Raw genomic sequence first — 18,617 nt, 5'->3', positions numbered from 1 at the left:
TGTGTGCACGCACATCTATAGCCCCTTAGCATGTAGGGACAGGTTTACAAGCACACATTGCCTGTGTAGAGTACACATGTACACGTGTTCATGGACACAGGTATGACTATGGGGTAGAAGACCCCTCTGAGACTTGTATGTGTATCTGTACTTTCAGATGAAAAACCTCATGTTCACGTGTAACTATAAATGGTCTTCTTTCTCAGGAAAATCTTAGTCCTCTCAGAGACATTCTGGATCATAACTTGGGCTACCTTCTCCAAGATTTCCTAGATTCCAGCCTCCCCATACTCACATGAAACTCCAGTGTTAATCTCATCCCACATCATGGCAGCCTTCCTAACCTCATGCTTCCCACCAGCCAAATGAGGACACCCATGATCTCTTGATGCCCACCCACAAGAAAAGACCAGCAGAGAGGGGGCAAGGCCAGGGGCAGAATGAACCAGAGGTCAGGACGTGGCGCACTGGAGCCACACAGACCTGGAAGTGAACCCCATGGGGGCTCAGCCAGGAGTGCGGCCTTGGGCATGCTCCTTTCAGACCACAAACCTCAGTTTTCTCGCCTGTACAATGGGAAGGATAACAGCACCCACCTCACAGGGCTGTGATGAAGATGAAAAGAGTGAATAACTACACAGTACTTAGCACAGTGCCTGGCATACAGTTAAGTGCTCAGAATGTTAGAAGATATTATTATTATTTTCATGAGCTAAATGAGAAAACGGAGGCTTTCAAAAGCGAAGGGACAGGGCTACCCAACACTACACTGGGAGTTGGCAACTGGATAAAACCTGAAGTTCAAGTGCCAGACTAGGGTATATCCCTTCCCACAACCCTCCATTCTCTGGCTCCCTCTGAAAGGAGGATGCCAAGGAGAAGTGAAAATTAAGAAATAAACCCCTTCCCCTAATTCCTCAGTGATGACAGCCCAGCTCCCGCTTCTCTAGGCCCTGAAACAGCACCAGCCGCTTGGACTGAGTCCCACACCTGCAGACACCCAGGGTCAGGGCCCAGCTCATTCTGCTTACCTGCCAAGGTCTCTGCTGACCACGGGGACTGGAGGCTGCTAAGGGTGTCAGGAAAAGGCAGTCACAGGGGAAGGAAGCTGTAGCCCCAGCAGTCCAACCTGGCTGAGCAGAGCTGCTGCAGGTCCTGTGGAAGAGAGGAGAGGGTGCAGTGAGCTCCAAGCCTGAGCCTGAGGGCCCCGACCCTCTTCACCCACCTCTAGGTCCTGCCTGCCCAGGCCCCTCTGGCCATCTCCGAGAGTTGAGCAGGCCCACAGAAGTGGAGCCACCCTAGAAACTGGATAACTGGATGCTGTCCCCCTCCTCCACTCCAAGTAAAGGTCAGAGGTCCAGAACTGGCCCCAGCACCAAGGTCAGCTTCTCTGTACCCTGTCCTGCAGCTTCAGCCATGCTGGGACACCCACCACTGTGTTGCAGTCAGCCTAGCCCCCTGGAACCTCATCCTTTGGATAAACCGGGTACTCTGTCTGGGTCAGCCTAGCCCCCCTGGAACCCCATCCTTTGGATAAGCCGGGTACCCTGTCTGGGTCAGCCTAGCCCCCCTGGAACCCCATCCTTTGGATAAGCCAGGTACTCTGTCTGGGTCAGCCTAGCCCCCTGGAACCCCATCCTTTGGATAAGCCGGGTACTCTGTCTGGAGCCCTTTCCCATATGTTTCTGTCTTTCAAAGCCCCACTCTGCTCAGAAGTTCCCATGGAGCCCTCACTGACCTGCTGCTCCTTTCTTTGTTCATCCTGCAGTGGCTTGGGTCCAGCTGACCATGTTCCCTGCCCTCCCCCCAGCCCCAGCTTTCTATTGGCCGGGTTCCCCTGTGAGCAGAGCTCCTGGTCATCAGGAATGAGGTCTAGTTTATGTCTGTCCTCTGAGGCTCACAAGGCCACAGCGACTGCTGGATGGATAAATGGAGGGATGGATGGATGGATGAGTGGGGCAGTGAAGACAGTCAGTAAATAAGTTGAACAAAATGGGCCATTTGACATATGCCCTAAAGTCCAGAAGCCTGCTGAGCTTTCCACGGGCCTCCTCATACCCTTGCCCCTGTTAGATTCCAGAACCCAGAGTTCAGGGTGGTGAGACCAAAGAGGCTTGGGGAGGTGGACTCCCTTCTCTGCCAATTCACATATGAGGAAACTGAGGTCCCGATAAGGGAAGGGTTCCCATTGCAGGGTTCCCAAGGTCCCATTGCAAGAAAGAGCCAGGCCAGAAATTAAGCCCAAATCTCCTTGTCTTGTCCACTGCCTGGAGGCAGCCACGGCAGTCCCTTCCACCTCCTGCATCCTCATGTGTCAGTTCATGCAGGCACCTAGCTTCCCTGATTGTTGGGGGATGAGGCTAGCTGTAGAAGGCGGACTCTGGGTAAAAGAGGGAGGGCAGTAGAAGGGCTGTGGGATAGGAAAAAGTGCAGTAATGAAGATCAAACTCAGAAAAGAGCCATCTGGTCTGATGGTCCTCCTTTCCCAGCCAGGAGGCCTGAGGCTAGAGGCAGGCCAGAGAGGGGACATTACAGGGAACCCTGGGGTCAGAGACACCTCTCCAGCCCACATTCAGCTGGGGGGCCTCTCCAAAACCCCCATTAACCACTTCACTGTCCTCCACAGAGGTCTTCTGGGCCTCCCAAACACGGGTTGGTGGGGCATGTCATGGGCACCACCTTGAACAGTTCGCATGCATCCCCTAGCCTGTGGTCTATCCTCAACCCAGCATTTTCAGCTCCACAGAAATGTGTGCATGTGGTCACCCAATGATGCATACTAGAATGTTCACAGCAGTGCTAGTCAAAACGGCCCAAGAATGAAAACTTCACAAATGGTCATCAACTGTAGAACGGATAAATCAGTGTATCCACACAATGAAATACAACACAGCAACAAAAACAAATAATCTGCAACTATATCCAACAATACAGGTAATATTATGAACATAATGTTGACCAAAAAAGCCAGATACAATGGATAATATACTTGTGTATTCAGTCACTTCAGTCCTGTCTGACTCTTTGCAACCCTGTGGACTATATAGTCCTCCAGGCTCCTCTGTCCATGGGATTTTCCTGGCAAGAACACTGGAATGGGTTGCCATGACCTCCTCCAGGAGATCTTCCTGACCCAGGGATCGAACCTATGTCTCCCATGTCTCCTGCTTTCTTTCCCACTACACTAATAGGGAAGCACCGAGAATATACTTAAGGAGTCCACTTATTTAAAGATCACCTGATGCGAAGAGCCGACTCATTGGAAAAGACGCTGATGTTGGGAAAAATTGAAGGCAAAAGGAGAAGGGGATGACAGAGGATGAGATAGTTAGATAACATCACCGATGCAATGGACAAGAATCTGAGCAAACTCTGGGACATTGTGTAGGACAGAGGAGCCTGGCATGTTGCAGTCCATGGGGTAGCAGAGTGAGACATGACTTAGTGACTGAACAACAGCAACAAGAATAGGCAAAACTACTCTAGCCTGGGGTAGACTAAATACATATGGCCAGATTCTCTGCAGCTGCTCCTATCAAAAGGCGAAGTCCAGGGACTTCCCTGGTGGTCTGGTGGCTAAGATTCTGCAACGCCAATGCAGGGAGCCTGGGTTCAATCCTGGGTCAGGAAACTAGACCCCACGTGCTGCAACCAAGGGATCCCATATACCCCAATGAAAATCGAAGATCCCGTGTACTGCAACTAAGACCTCGTGCAGCCAAATAAATAAGTAAAAATAAATATTTTTTAAAAAGGGTGGAGCCTATCCTCTATCCCTGAATCCAGGCTGACCACGAGACTTGTTTTGACCAACAGGACTTGGTGAAAGTAGTATTTTGTGACTTACAGAAACTAGGTCTCAAGAAATCCTGCTATTTCTGGTTTGGGCCCTCTTGGAATGTGGCCTGGCCAGGGAAGGAAGCCAGTCTACCCTACTGGGGGGTGGAGGAGAACTGAGGCTGCCCAGCCAATAGCCAGCACAACCTGCCAGATGTGACTGAGGCCATCTTTGACCATCCTGTCCAGCCGGCCTTTCGGGTGACTGGAGTCACATAAGCCCAAGGGAAACTGGCAAAGGGACTGCTCAGGCAAACCACAGAATTACGAGACATAATAAATGGCAGTTGTTTAAGCCACTAAGTTTCGGGGTGGTTTTGGGGGCAGTAATAGATAACTTATAGTATACTGTTGATATTGTAAGGATAATGTAGTCATTATCCTTGCGGGGGAGCAATGACTGGAAGGGGGTATGTTGGGGGGCTTCTAGGGGATCTGGAATGTTCTGTTTCTTGATCTATATGTTGGTCACATGAGGGTATTCATTTTGTGAGAATTTGTTGAGCTATGCTTAGCATATACACACTGTTTCAGCATGGATGTAATACTTCAGCTGAAGCTAAAAACAAACAAACCTTCCATGGCTTTCTGCCCAGGCAGCCAAGATCCAGCCCCGCCCTGGCCTGCTGGCCTCACCTCACTCTCCTCTGCACATTCACAGTGCCACCTTACACCTCTGTGCTGGGGAGGCCCCTCCCTTCCTGCCCAGCTTCAAGCTTGAGGGCAGGAAGCACCTCCTCCTGGAAGCCTTCCCTGACTGCCCTTGGCCTTGCCCGAGTATCCATATTCATACAACTATCTCTCTGGAGCTGGAATTTCCTGAGCACAGATTTAAGTCTGTCCCTTCAGTCTCCCCAGCTCTTGGAACTCTCCAAGTGGGAGCCCTGTAGGGTTAGGGGGCACCCCTTTTCCTATTTATTCCCCTAGGGTCACAACCTCCACAGTGGAGCTGTGATGATCAGCCAGGCTTTGGGGATGAAGGGGAACAGGGAGAACTGGTGATCACAAGAAGGGTCATATGTCACCATCTCCTGGGAACCCAGTTTCTCCCAGGTAGACCAAGGGCAAGGCTAAATTTGGGGGTACAAAGAGGGTTTACAAAGAGGGGGAGGACTTAAGGAGCCACCCATTTGTAGCCAGATGGTGACACCTGTGAAAGGGTACTACTCCTTCCCTCTTAATTATCTAGTGAAATAAAGTGCACAGCAGGGCCGACGGGCAGTCAGCACTGCATCTCTGCCAAAACAGTGGAGAGTGGTAATGTCAGACACATGGGCATCAGCTCTGCTAAAATCCTTCCATACACTGACTCCGTGACTGTGACTCAGGTGGGCACCAGGGCCTCGGTCCTAGATGCCCCTCTCTGGGCCTCCTATTCCATCTCTGCAGTTCCAGCTTTGTCCTCAATGGATGTGTGGCCCTGGGGTAGCCCCCTCCAACCTCAGCCCCCTCCACTCTTATCCCAGAGATCGGCTTAGTCAACAGTCTCTGATGAGTCACATTTTTCTTTCCTGTGGGAGGGCTGGCCCCTGAAAGGCCAGGGAATCTTTCTGCCTCCTCAGAGTCCCTGCCACAAGCAGGCGGGTGTGGCCACTGCAGGTCATCGATGGCAGGCCACTGCACCCTGTCACCCACCTGCCCCTGGGAAGGGGGTGCTCAGGCCTGGAGGGGAGAGTCCATCTCCACCCTCATGCTTTCCCTGGTACCCAGATTCTTTCACTAAGAAAGGAAGCTCCTTGCCCAACAAGGAGGCTCAGAGAAGCCAGAGCGTTCACGATGGGAGATGGAGACCCGGCTATTTGCGGGTCAGCTTCGGTCTGTCCTGTGGCAGAGGTAACTTGGTGTGAGGAGCCTGTGAGGGCAGCTGGCTGGGTCCAGACTAATGACAGAAGGAGCTCTGAACTGGGGCACGCCTTCCCCAAGCGGGTGTGCCGTCTCAGAGTGGTGAGGGCCCTGTCCACAGAGGCGTGCAAGCCGATGCAGTGGCCAAGTGGTGCTGTGAGCGCACAGGAAGCGTCGGAACTGGAGCTGAACTCTGTATTTCCCAAACTCCTCTGATGATAAGAATCACCGGGGCTGCTCGTGAAACCCACAGCCTCCCAGGCCTCTCCCCTGAGAATGGAAGTCTGTGGGTCTGGAACGCAGCCCAGAAATTTAAATTTTTAACAAGCCCTCCCAGGTGATCCTGCGCATCTGTAAAGTTTGAGGGGAACACCGGCAGATGACCTTCCAGGTCCCTTTGGGCCTTGAGATGAGTGATTCTGAGCCCCACACTCCACACCTCCCCTACCCTATCTGGAAGATGCGGCTGGCAGGAGACTAACTGCATCATTAAAATAAAAATGATTTAACAGCTTTAGGAGGGGCAGAGATGTCAGGGGGAGGGCGGTTCTAACCCATGGTGGTACCGGCAGCCGCTCCCTCCTTGTGCCCCTCGGCCCCCCAGAGTTATCCAGAAAAGCTCAGCATTGGGGAGGGGGTGAGTTGACAGCTGTTCAGCTGCTGCTCAGCGAGACCCGGAAAAGCAATTATCTTGCTCTTAGCAGAAAGGCACTGGCTTTTACCCGCCCCCTCCCTCCCACCTTCACACACACATACACACACACACACAGACATATACACACACACACCCACCCACACACACACACACCCACCCACTCACCCAGGCCGAGACGCTGCTGGCTGGCTCTGAACCCACCTCCCCCTAACCCCACCAGCCCCCAGATTCCTCTGACTCTCAAACCTCCATCCTCAGAGCACATTTCCAACACTTAAATCATTTAGCCCGCTAAACCGGAGACGGCGAAATGGGTGCTATTTCTTAAAAACATACAGAGAGCGTATTAAATTATTGATAGCCATTAAACAGGGGGAAAAATTAAACAGCTCTCAGCTCTTATCAATCATTCATGCAGTTTCCACTGGGGTGTTTTCTGGAGAGTGATCACACGGGCAGCCCAGGGAGCCGACTCCTGCTGGCAAGGAAGGCTCTGGCTGCGTGGAAGCGGGGAGGGGGCCGCTGCAGCCCCCAGCTACTACTCAGGCAGGCAGAGGCTGAGAAGGGGGTCTGGTGGGGGGTGGGGAGCAGTCAGCCTCTCACTTGACTGCCCCCCACCATTTTCACCACGTTATTAACAAAAGGACACTCTGATACCGCTCTCAGGAACCCCCTTCATTAAATCCAGCCTGCTCTTATTGAGCATCTAGTATGTATCAGGCATGCAAGGTGCACAGATAAATCAGCCTCAAAGCACTCACGCAAAGGTGGGAGGGAGCCCTTTGAAGGAAAACGTGGTTACGCTACGTTGTGATAGGAGCTGCTGTGGAGGTCAACTCCGAGGGTGGCCCCAAGGAAAAGGGAACCACTTTGGCTGCAGTGGGGTTGTTAAGGAAGGCTTTGCCACCGAAGTCATTCCTGGGTAAATTCTCACCCAGAGCACAAACCTGGGAAGGGCATCCCAGGAAAGCTGGACAGCCCCGGCAGAGGTCCGCAGCCTCGCTGAGCCTAAGTTGAGCATTCCATCCTGTCAACAGCCCCGCAGATACTGGCCATGTGGGCTCAGGGGCTTGGCCACAGTGTGTGGAGCAGGGAGCCGGCCGTCACCTCAGCCTCTCTTCCAGGCCCTGGTCAAATCCAGGCCAGGCCAGGGGAGTGATGCATGAGGCCAGGCCCCCACTGAGCGCTGACGCTGACGGGCAGGAGGTTGGGGTTCACCCCAGCTGCCCGGGGCAGCAGCACCTCCACCCTCGCACGGCAGATCCATTTCCTGGCTCTGACTCAGGACACCTAAGCCAGCGCGTGACGCAGGCCACGGAGGCTGCAGGGCCGGGGCAGCGCTGCTCTCCCAGCCTCAGACAGGCCTGGCAGAGCTGTCCTCGGGCTCCCTCCTGTCGCTGAGCTGTGCCAAGGACCAGGGCACCAGGGCTGTGGGAGCCAGCGGACACTCGATACCGCCCCACCTCTCCGCTCAGGGACCGTCCACAACCAGGGGCCATCTGAGGCTCTGAGGCCAGGCCAGGCTGCCGGCTGCTGCAGGGAACAAAGAGGCCAGGCCCACGCCCGCCAGGACCCTGCAGTCCCAGCCCCCCCGGAGAGCACGGCATTCTTGAACGCCTTTCAGGAGCTCTCCTTGCTCAGGAGCCCAAGCCGGGAGCTGGGAGGAGGCCCTGCCAAGTGTTGATAGCACCCTCTCCAGAGAAAGCTGCTGTCGCGGGGAAACATTCTGGGGAGAGTGGCTGTTTACCACCAACGCCTGGGACTGTCAAGAAATAATCAGAAGAAACTGAATGTGCAAAGTTGAAAAGACATGTAACGGAAGCCCCCTCCCCAAGCCTGGGACTTTTCAACCTGGAGGACCAGGCTGCTGTATATTTTGCCTGGTTTGGGGAAATATTCTTAAATTTGCATCAGGGTGGAGGAGGATGTGGGAGGTGATATACATACAGTCAGCTAAGGACTGGGAGACCACGGCCCCGAGCACCATCATCAGCCTTGGCCTCTCTGGGCCTCAGTTTGTGCACGTGCAGAGTGACAGATACCCATTCGACCTTCAGGAAGACCATGCGGTCTGAGGGGACAGGGTTAGCCTCCAGGCTATCTCTCCAGTCTGTCAGGAACATGCAGTTCCTTAAGATGACCTGAACATGCCACATGCTCACCTGAAGACTCGGAACAATGGGGCTCAGCGAGTCTGAAAATGTCAGCACAGACCCGTACATCTGTCAGCAGCACGCGGCTCTGCCGGGTCCCTGCCACCCCACCTGGAGTGCTGCACGTGATCTGTTCCCTCTCATCCACCACCACACCTGTGTAGGGCTTGGGCCTGAGTGGGCACAGAGCAGGCTGTCAAGGGAGGTTTGCTGACCGGCAGAATCAAGACTCATATGGGCAAGTGACCCCCCCCAAATTCCAATCATAACATCTATCCCTATTCAGGCAGCAGCCCTGACTCCCCACTGCCAGCACCTCCCACTGCCAAACCCCCAAGTCTAAGTCCTTCACCTGGGAGTTGTGTCTGAACTTCCAGATGTTTCTTACAGCCTCTTTGCTCCAGCCAGAGAAGAACGACTCAATCTCCCCTGTCCATTCACGCTCTGGGGCCTTTGCACATATTATTGTTTTCTTTCCTACAGCCAAGTCCTACTCCAGGTCAAGCTCTCTGTCCCCCTTTGTAACTGTTGTCACACTTTCCACGTTACACCAGACTGGTTTCTGTTTGCATCGGCTCTGCACTCAGCCTGGAGCACCATGAATGCAAACAGGGCTCCTTTCATCAGCACCTCACCCAGGGGGTCAGAGAGGGGCCTCTAACTTGACTACAGTTCAACAAGCACCCCAGCCCCCAGCCTGTAGGTCAGAATCAGTTCCTCCTAAGGGCTAACCAGCATCACTACAGCTGTAATTGTAAAAGCCATTCCCTGGATAGTGGGGGAGATGTCCTCCGCCAAGTGTAAATGAGACTGTACTCTTGGAGCTCCCGGAGCCAAGGGAAGGGGCAGGCTTGGGAATTTCCAGGCAAAGGCCAGCAGAAATTGGCCACAAATGAATCATTAACTCTCGAGTCGAGAGCTCCGAGTGGCCGGTGCCAAGGTCTCGGGCTCTGGCCTGTGTGGGCCACTTGGCCTCTCTTGGCTCAGGCCTGAGGGTGGCCCCCCCTCCCTGGCCATCTGCTTCACCCCATGGCCACTGGTCACTGACAGGCGAGGCCATCTGGACCAGAGCGGCCCAGATGTCTTATGGGAGAGGGCACGCCTTTCCCCAGGAATGACTCCAAAGCTTTGCCACACACGTCTGTCCTTCTGAAGTGCTGTCCCTTCAGTGAGCTAAGTCCCCTCCTCCTTTAAGGTCTGGCTCCAGTCTGGCCTGCCTCCTCTCTGCCCTGCCTATCTGGGCCCACCTTGGCCCACCACCTCTGAGCGCTTGTTGCCTTGGCTGTGCCTGCCCACCCTGCCCTGGGTGCAGGGGCTCATTCCTTCTGCACGATGGGGACTTGGCCCCTCTCCTGGACCCCGTCAGCCAGTTTGAGGCAGAACACAGGTCAGGAAGCCCACGTGTGATGGGGTTGCCCATGGGCTCAGTCTGCAGCTAGCAGGGTGAGCGCCTGGCTGGCCGTGGGGTCTTCGGTCCTCACCTGACTCAGGGACAACGTCAAGTCCTGCTCCAGGCCTCTTTTCAGGGCTTCTGGCAGCGAGGGTGCAGTTCAGGCAGGTCTAGACATGTCTGCCGCACTCCCACTGGAGAGCCAGGGAGTTGTGGGGGGCCTGGCACCCTGATTCCCAGGAGGCAGCAGAGGTCAGCACTGACCACCTTCCACCTTAGGGCACCATCCTGCAGGCTAGGGTGCAGTTTCATCACAGCCCCTGCAAACTGCCCTAAAGAGGCACCCTAACTCTTCTTGGGTAGGGACTGATGGAGACAAAGTCTCAAAACACAGATTCTATTGTAATATGATGCCAATACATCATTCACCTGTGTTTCTGAACTTAGTGTCCACCTGCCTGGCAATAAAGCTGGCAAAAATAAGAACAAATACTGCTGACTCGAGCGTTTACTTTGTGTTAAGCTCTGTGCTGAGCTCGACACACATTTTTCATGAGTCCTTCCATCCCACCACAAAGTACCTACTATTAATATTAATATGACTGCTTGAAAGAGGAGCAGTCCACGGTTCCTAGAGATGTGGATGAAGATGGGGTAATGTGCCCATGTCCCAAGGCTGGAGTGTGGCAGCTGGGGATTTAGATGGAGCATCTGACCTGGATCCCCACGCAGCACCTAACCCCAAGGACCCTGAGCCCCTTGTCTTGCGCTCAGAGATGGAAGACGCCATGGTGCCCTGTGGTCACCACCCCACTCTCTTCACAAAGTCCTTTTCTCATCTGATCCTAAAAGTAGCCCTATGAGATGGCCAGTGAGGGTTATTATTACCATTATCTGTGTGTGTGTGTGATAGTCGCTCAGTCATGTCCAACTCTGTGTGACCCCATGGACTATAGCCTGCCAGGCTCCTCTGTCCTTGGGAGTGAGTAGCCATTCCCTTCTCCAGGGGATCTTCCCGACCCAGGGACTGAACCCAGGCTTCCTGCACTGTAGGCAGATTCTTTACCATCTGAGCCACCAGAGATGGGGAAACTGAGGCTTCACGGGGCAAGGCCTTGACTTATTATCAGCTTTTACAGCCCTTTAATCCTCACAGCAACCCCACTAGGTGGCTGCTGTTAAAGCCACTTTGCAAATGGGAAAATGCTGAGGATGAGAGAGGCAGAGGGAGCATGTCCCACATGCTGGGGACGGAGCCTGGGCTTATGCCCTGATCTGCTTGACCCATGACATAAGGCTGTCCCCAAGGCTTGGGCCAGAGTAAGTGTAGGCTTGTGAGCATGGTGGAGAGAGGTGACTGAGGAGCAGGACGTGGGGGCCTGGGGATGCGGGCTGTGTCCCTCCCAGCCTCACACTGCAGGGATGGCAGAAAGACGAGTTGCTCTGAGAAAGATCCCACCTCCATTTCCCCGCAGGAGTCCTGGGCGGAGGCACTCTGGACTTGTTTACCATGGTGGAGTCTTACTGATGAGTCCAGTGATCAGGCTGAGACATCTCCGCCAGCCACACGGGTCACCGTCTGCAGGTGTTAAGGGTGGATGGCATCCATCCGAGGAAAACAGGATGAGGTAGTAGCTGCAAGTCCATAGGCATGCCCAATCACACCCTGACACAAGCCACACACGTGCGTGTACACTTCCCTTACTAGTGTCTGCAGGCTCCTGGGCACACGTGCTCACCGGTGTACACACTCATACCCAGAACAGCACACAGCTGCGCTCGGGGCATCCGGGGGGCCCGAGCAGGGGCATGGAGAGCTCTGAGGCACCGGCAGGGCCCCTGCAGCTCTGGGGCCCAGGAGAGCGGGTGCGGGGAGCAGGTGGGCAGGTGGCCATCTGCAGAACCATGCGGGAACTCGTGGCGGCCGCTGTGCTCATGGGGTTGGGCCTGTCCAGAGCAGGCCCATAAATCAGGAAGCAGCCTGCCGCCAGCGCTAAATCACTACCTCTAGGACATGGTGCTTAGAACAGAGAAGCAGCTGGCATCAGGCCCAGGCCCACCGTTGGGGTGGGGGCTGGAGGGGACATGGTATGTGGCACCCCCTCCACCCTGTGCCGCTGCCCCCTCCTGCCCTGTGTCTGCCCGCCTTGTCCTAAGGGCAGGGGCTAATTCCTCCCGCAGTCAGACCTTCTCTCCCACTCGATTCCTGCCTCCCCCTGGCCTTTCCTCCCATTCTACCTTTCTTCCTCTGCTCCTGGCCCCAGACTCCTGAGTTCACCCCCTAGGTTGAGTGCTGCCCTCCCACTCCGAGCACTGAAGGCTTCTCCCAGTGTCTAATGCCTTAGGACCTCAGAGGGCTGGGGTTGGGGGCTGTGGAGAGTCCACTTCTGGGCAGGAACACGGGGGTGCCATCACCAGACCTGGGCTGTGAGCCCAGAGGCACTCCCAGCTGTACTCCCCAGAGTTACCTCCTTCTTCCTGGCCTCGAGCACTCCACTTTCCAATCTGTAAAGTGAGGACTGACTGGGGAGAGACCTCCTGGGGCTGCCTGCCCTGAGGATCTGAAGCCAGGGAAAAGAGCCTCCGTGGATGCTGATTAATTATGATTATTAATAATACAACCATCTGTATCTAGTGGTGGAGTGAGGATGATTAAAACTGGGCTCCAGGCTCCAGCCGCAGAATACATGGGTTTCCAGGTGGGCTAGGGTGTCACCCCCTAGGCCTGCAAGCAGATCCCTGGTGGCTATATGTCGGGGAGGGGCTGTTTATACTGCACTGCACGGACGGATACAAAGAGGAGCGACATACAGGAAGGCAGACAGACAGACGGTGGGGAGCTGGCTCATCAGCTGATGAACAGTAGACAATTACCTTGTGCCAAGGCTCTGGGCAGGACTCTCTCTGCCTACCACTAGGACAGACCACTTGGTCTTCCCATCTCTCCTCAACCTTCGCCTTAGCCTGCAGCAGAGCCAAGAGGACTCGACGATTCCTCAGTGCTCAGCACAGCGGGGGAGCCCGTGCACTGCCCAAAGGGGTGAGCATGGCCAGCTCACCCTCGAGAAACTCACCCTGAGCCAGGCACTGCTAACCCATTAATTGTCACAACAGCCCCATGTGATATTTACGCCCATTTCCTAGATGAGAAAACTGAGGCACAAAGAAAATGAGTGTTAGTCACTCAGTTGTGTCCGACTCTGTGACCCATGAACTGGAGCCCGCCAGGCTACTCTGTCCATGGAATTCTCCAGGCAAGAATACTGAAGTGAGTTGCCATTTCCTTCTCCAGGATATCTTTCTGACCCAGGGATCAAACCCAGGTCTCCCACATTGCAGGCAGATTCTTTACCACCTGAGCCACTGTGGAAGCCAAAGAGATAGAGGAATTTGCCAAAGGCCATATGGCCAGGAAGTGGCTGAAATGCAAAGCAGACCATTTGGCTTCAGAGGTCTCATCTACCCGGGTACAAAGATTCCAAATGAATGAATGAATGGATAACATTTAAACAGCAGGATACATAAAGATTTTTTTGCTAGTTCATCTGATAGTTCATCTGCTTTAAACTATATCTGTGAGTGGAAGGCAAAATGGCCAGAAAATACATGTCATGGGTTCAGGCTAGGTCTCCGAATTATAGGCTGTGTGACTGCAAACAAGTCACTTGCTAACTCTGGGCCTCGATTTCCTCACCTGTAAAGTGGTGGTAAGTGGGGCTGCCTCATCTACTGGCCAGCTATGAAGGCAACGGTAGAGAGTTCTGAGGGTGATGATGGGACATGATCGTAATGTTTGAATTCACAGCAGCCAGGATTCCAAACCAGAAACCTGTACACATGTTCTGTTAGGAACCCCAAGAACAATGGACAAGGGATCCGAAACCTTGGCAGCACATGATCTCTGGGTCTGGTCAAGACCCTCCTGGGCACGTACCCTGTGCGCAGCCCTGGGCTGGCCATGATGGGGTGGGGGTGTGGGAGGCACACAGGCACACATCACGGTCGTGTCTGGTCATCACCCTCAGAACTCTCTACCGTTGCCTTCATAGCTGGCCAGTAGATGAGGCAGCCCCACTTACCACCACTTTACAGGTGAGGAAATCGAGGCCCAGAGTTAGCAAGTGACTTGCTTGCAGGTACACAGCCTATATATAATTCAGAGACCTAGCCTGAACCCATGACACATATTTTCTGGCCATTGTGGCTTCCACTCACAGAGGTAGTTTAAAGCAGATGGACTGTCAGATGAACTATCACACAAGACCTAGAGTAACTGAGATCTCTGTGAGGGGAGGGGCCGCAATACCTGCTGGGGCTTGTCTACACCTGGCGGAGGTAAGGCCTGGATCCCAGGAGAGGAGGACTGTGTTGTGGAGTTAGTGGTCACCTCCAAACACTGCGCCGTCGCAAGAGATCTCATCCAAAGTTCTCCAGCACCCTGCCACTCCTCTACGAGGAGACAGAAGGGTAACGGAGATAAAAAGTTCACACAGGTGAACAGGAAGGAAAAGGGACCCCCTGGGTGCAGACCCGCCCCCGGCCCCACCACGTTTCCTAATGTCTTTCTGGCTTCTGTCATGTCCTTCTGCCGTCTAGCCTTCCATTCGCTTAATATTTGTCTTGAAATCTACTCACAGATTTTGCAAAAATACATTTCTTAAAAAAAAAAAAAACTTTGTAAGATTACTGTAAGTATGAAATTAGCCTCACTCACCACAAACAGAAGTTAAACAGAAAAACAAACGCAGAGAGAGGAAACACTGGCATTACTTTGCTGCCTGCCTGCTAGAGTCTGCGAGCCTCACCAGCTCTCTCTGTGGGAGAGAGAGAGAGAGCAGCAAGGGGCCTGGGACTTGGCGGCTGCCCTCCACATGGCCAGGGGGCTGGACAGGGCCGGGGGCTGAGGGGTTTTCTCTAGCTGTGATGAATGCCGCAGCTGAATCCTGACGGTCACCAGTGGGTACGTCTGAGGAGCAGCAGCACCAGCTCTCAGAGGTGGTGGGTGATATGTCTCTGTGACACAGATAAGGACACAAGAGGCTCCGAGAGGTGAGCCCACCAGCCTGAGGTCACACAGCAGTGAGTGGCCGAGCCAGGCCTCCCGGCTGAGCACAAGGGTCTTTCCCTTCTGCCGCCACTGCGGCCTCAGTGCACGCGTGGAGTCACTTAGGCGGAGCGGAGTCGGCCTGGCCCGCGGCTGGCTCAGTAACGGCTTTTACACCTGAGGTTAACAACAGTGATTTAAGAGGTGATTTGTCTTAATTTTCGGGGAATCAGTTTTTCGGGGAGGAGATAACTAACACGTCGGGCTCGGGAAGCTAGTCTTTTTAGAAAATATTTATAGCATTTCAAGACAGTTTGGTGGCAAACGGATACAGCATCTGCTATTTTCCTCACTTTCTACCACAGCTCTAAAACCCGGAGCAGTTACAACACACACACACAACACAACAACAGCAACCACATCAATGCTGATAGGAAATCAAAACCCATCTCTTCTTTGAGAAATAAACACAAAACCGGAGTGATTTCAGAACTGCTCCCCACCTTGGGTTAAAGCCCCAGCGTGCCTCCACTGACACTGAGAAAGCCATGGCCAGTGGGTTGGCCCCCAAGGCCACGGCGGGGTTCACTGCTTCCACACTTAGGTTTGGCAGGGCTCCCAGGCCCGGGATTGTGGCTCTCACAGGAAGCCCCAACAGCAGAAGTGCCCGCCCCTGAAATGTGGATTCTGGCTGCAAACTGGAGAGGGCCAGGGAGAGGGCAGCCACCAGAAACTGAAGATCTTCCATGAGCAAGGGCTGAGCTGAGGCCTCCGCATGGTCCCGCAGCAGTTATTCATCCCTCTGAGGTCAGTGATGTTTATCACTCCCATTTGGCAGACGGCAAAACCGAGGCTTTAAAAAGTCTAGAGAGCTTCCTGCAGGCACAACCGCTGGTGTGGTAAGCTGGGCCCTTCGACCCTCCACAGGCGCCCGGGCGTTCCGGCTCCCGGTGGCCTCTATCCCGCACTCATCTGCTCCCCAGGTCCCTGTAAAGTGTTTCCACAGTGCAGCCGCCAGACTTTGCTCACACCACGACCCTAATGCCAAACCTCTGCAATCAAAGCTGGAGGCATTGTTGCTATAGGAGCCCGAGGACCTCCTGCTCCATCCTGGTGTCTCAGATGGGAATTCCAAGGCCCAGAGATGGGAGGGAAGGGGGCATGTTTGTGGTCACACAGCTGACCGATGACGAAACGAAGGGGAACCGAGTTTGCTGTTAGAAATCCTAAGCATGTTGCTACTTCCACTGTCCTGGACATCCTGATCCAGATACATGGGGGGCCGCTGCTACTTCACAATAAGAAGTCAATCCAGTTGGGCACGAGGCATGGTAGTGACACCCAGGGCTCAGTCAAAGGCAAAGGTATGCCAATATGCCCCAGAAGGGTGCCTTCTGGCCCGTCCAGCCCAGGCTTTGGGGCTGAGCCTTCAGGCCTCTCTGCACCGAGTGCAGGAGCTGCCCACCCCCACCCAAACCAGTCAGCCGGAAGGGCTTTGTCCATGAGGCACTGAGATGAAACCCCAGGCCAGGTCTCAAGGGAGCACCCGCCCACACAGCCTGGCTCGAGACTGGCAGAGAGCTCCTGGGGAGGAGAGCTGTGCCAGCCTGGGGCCTGGGGTGCCCCCTCGCCCAAGTGACCCTCTCCACTTGAGCTTGGATAGTTGCCTGTGCATTGTCTAGAAGAGCTTTCCCCCTGCCCCAGGTCCTCCTCTCCCTCCACTCTCCGGGCACCAGCCCCTTCTGACCAACTGCCCTCGCCTCCCCACAGTCCAGCCATCAAATCCCAAAGTCAAGGAGCCATCCCTGATTCTGAGGCTCCTTCTCAGAACCATCTGCCACCTCCATGGGTTCACCTTTCCTGCGATCTAATCTGCCCACTGCTCGCCAGCTCCTTTGCCTGGGCGAGGGCAACAGCCCCTCGCTGACTTCCCATTCTCACTTCCTTCCTGCTTTTCCCTATAGCTGTCAAGCAAATCTTTTCCTGTTTTTAGTACTCTCCAAGGCTTTCCCATGGACCGCATACCCTGCTCATCTGGCCCCTGCCCATTTTACCAAGTATACTGCTTACCCTCCAGCCACTTTTCCCTGCCCCAGGGCCTGTGCACCTGTTTTCCCCTCTAACCACCTCCTCTCTCCACTGTGACTGGCTCTGTTTTCTTTGTTTCTCAGGGGTTCCTTTCTAATTGCTCTTGTTTAAATATGTGCCCCCTTCCCTCACCCCATGTGTGCGTACATGCTAAATCACTTCAGTCATGTCCGACTCTTTGTGACCCCATGGCCTGCCAGGCTCCTCTGTCCATGGGATTCTCCAGGAAAGAATATTGGATTGGGTTGCCATGCCCTCCCCCAGGGGATCTTCCTGACCCAGGGATTGAACCCGTGTCCTGCACTGGTAGGCAGGCTCTTTACCACTAGCGCCACCCGGGAAGCCCACCTCCCTCACCTCAATCACTCCTTAACACATCACTCTGTATTACTCCTCTACTGCACATTGTAAGCAGATTATTGTTTATGCAAGTGCTTGTTTATTATCTGTCTCTGGCCCCGACCCTGACGATGTTAGCTCCAGGAGAGTCAGTACCATATCAGCTTGGCTCCTTGTTCTATATCCAGTGGCCAGAAGAATGTCTGGCACAAAATCAATGCTGAGTGTTTGCTGAGTGAATGAATGACCAGCCACGACCTTGTTAAGCTCACGCTCAACTCCCACCAGCCAGGTGGGGAACGATCCCACTTCAAGGATGAGGGCGTGGAAGAGATGCTGAGAGCTGTCACACCCATCAGAGCACACCAAGGCGACAGTGGCAGCACGTTCCTTTGGGGCCAGGCCTCCTGACGCCCAGACTGGGGAAGGGACAAGGATTAGGGACTAAGAACCCACGGAACAAAGCATGAAACTGTGTGGCTCCAGTATCTCTCTTGTAACATGAAATGTCGCCTCTCTGCAAACCACATCCTGCCCCCTTGTGAGCTGGTCTTGGCCTCAGCTCCTGGCTGTGGGCAGCCTCCCTGAGACTCCCCCACTCGGCTCAGTCTCTTGGTGGACCCTAGAATTCACTGGCCCAGCCCTGAGGCTGGTGGGAGGGAGGGCAGAGGGGCAAAGAAGGCCCCTTCTGCTGGGTGGGGCAGGAGGAGGGGGCTGAGCCAAATGCAGGTCATGCTGCTGCACCCACAGCCCTCCCAAGGCTAAAAATAACCCTGTTTACACGCTTCCAGAACTGGGATTTCTGCCTCCCTGTCAGGAGGGGTTCAGGACTCTACTAGGTCCACGCTTCCCAACGTACGTCTTACACTCGGGCTGGGTAATGCTGGCCCAGCACACGCAAGGAGCAGAGCTTTTCTGGGTTTAATTCCCTGGGTTGTTTTAGGTTGGGGGGAATAAAGAAGCTGCACAAGCTGATTCCATCAGGAGAGTGCTTACTGTTGGCAGACAATCCCTCTTCCCGGGGCTTGGAGACACAGCTAACACAGGAGCCAAAGAGAAGGTGGCCAGATCCTGAGCCATGTGGGGGTCCAGTCAGTTCCTCCCAAAGCTTTGGGGCCATGGTGCCATGGGGGAGCCTGGGAGCTGACTGGTGGTGGTCCAACTTGCTGTGTGACCTGGAGCGGGTCACCTCCCCTCTCTGGTCCTCAGTGACCTCTGTATGTTGTGGCAACTGGGGGTCAGTACTTGACACCTTCCTGGTTCCTCATG

The 18,617-nt window shown here is 54.4% G+C and overlaps 1 long non-coding RNA gene across 1 annotated transcript in view; it reads right to left on the bottom strand.

Annotated features, from left to right (window-relative positions):
• Positions 1-1,155: 1,155 nt before the first annotated feature.
• LOC132344145 (uncharacterized) overlaps positions 1,156-18,617 on the bottom strand; it is a 49,900-nt gene continuing 32,438 nt past the window's right edge. Inside the window, exon 2 of the long non-coding RNA XR_009493267.1 lies at positions 1,156-18,617. This exon is cut by the window's right edge and continues 25,551 nt beyond it. This is a non-coding gene — a long non-coding RNA (uncharacterized lncRNA).

This window comes from Bos taurus, chromosome 28 (assembly GCF_002263795.3).
Source record: "Bos taurus isolate L1 Dominette 01449 registration number 42190680 breed Hereford chromosome 28, ARS-UCD2.0, whole genome shotgun sequence".
Lineage (NCBI taxonomy): Eukaryota > Metazoa > Chordata > Mammalia > Artiodactyla > Bovidae > Bos > Bos taurus.
Note: the sequence above shows the minus strand (reverse complement) of the source record. Positions and strands in the feature narration are given on the sequence as shown.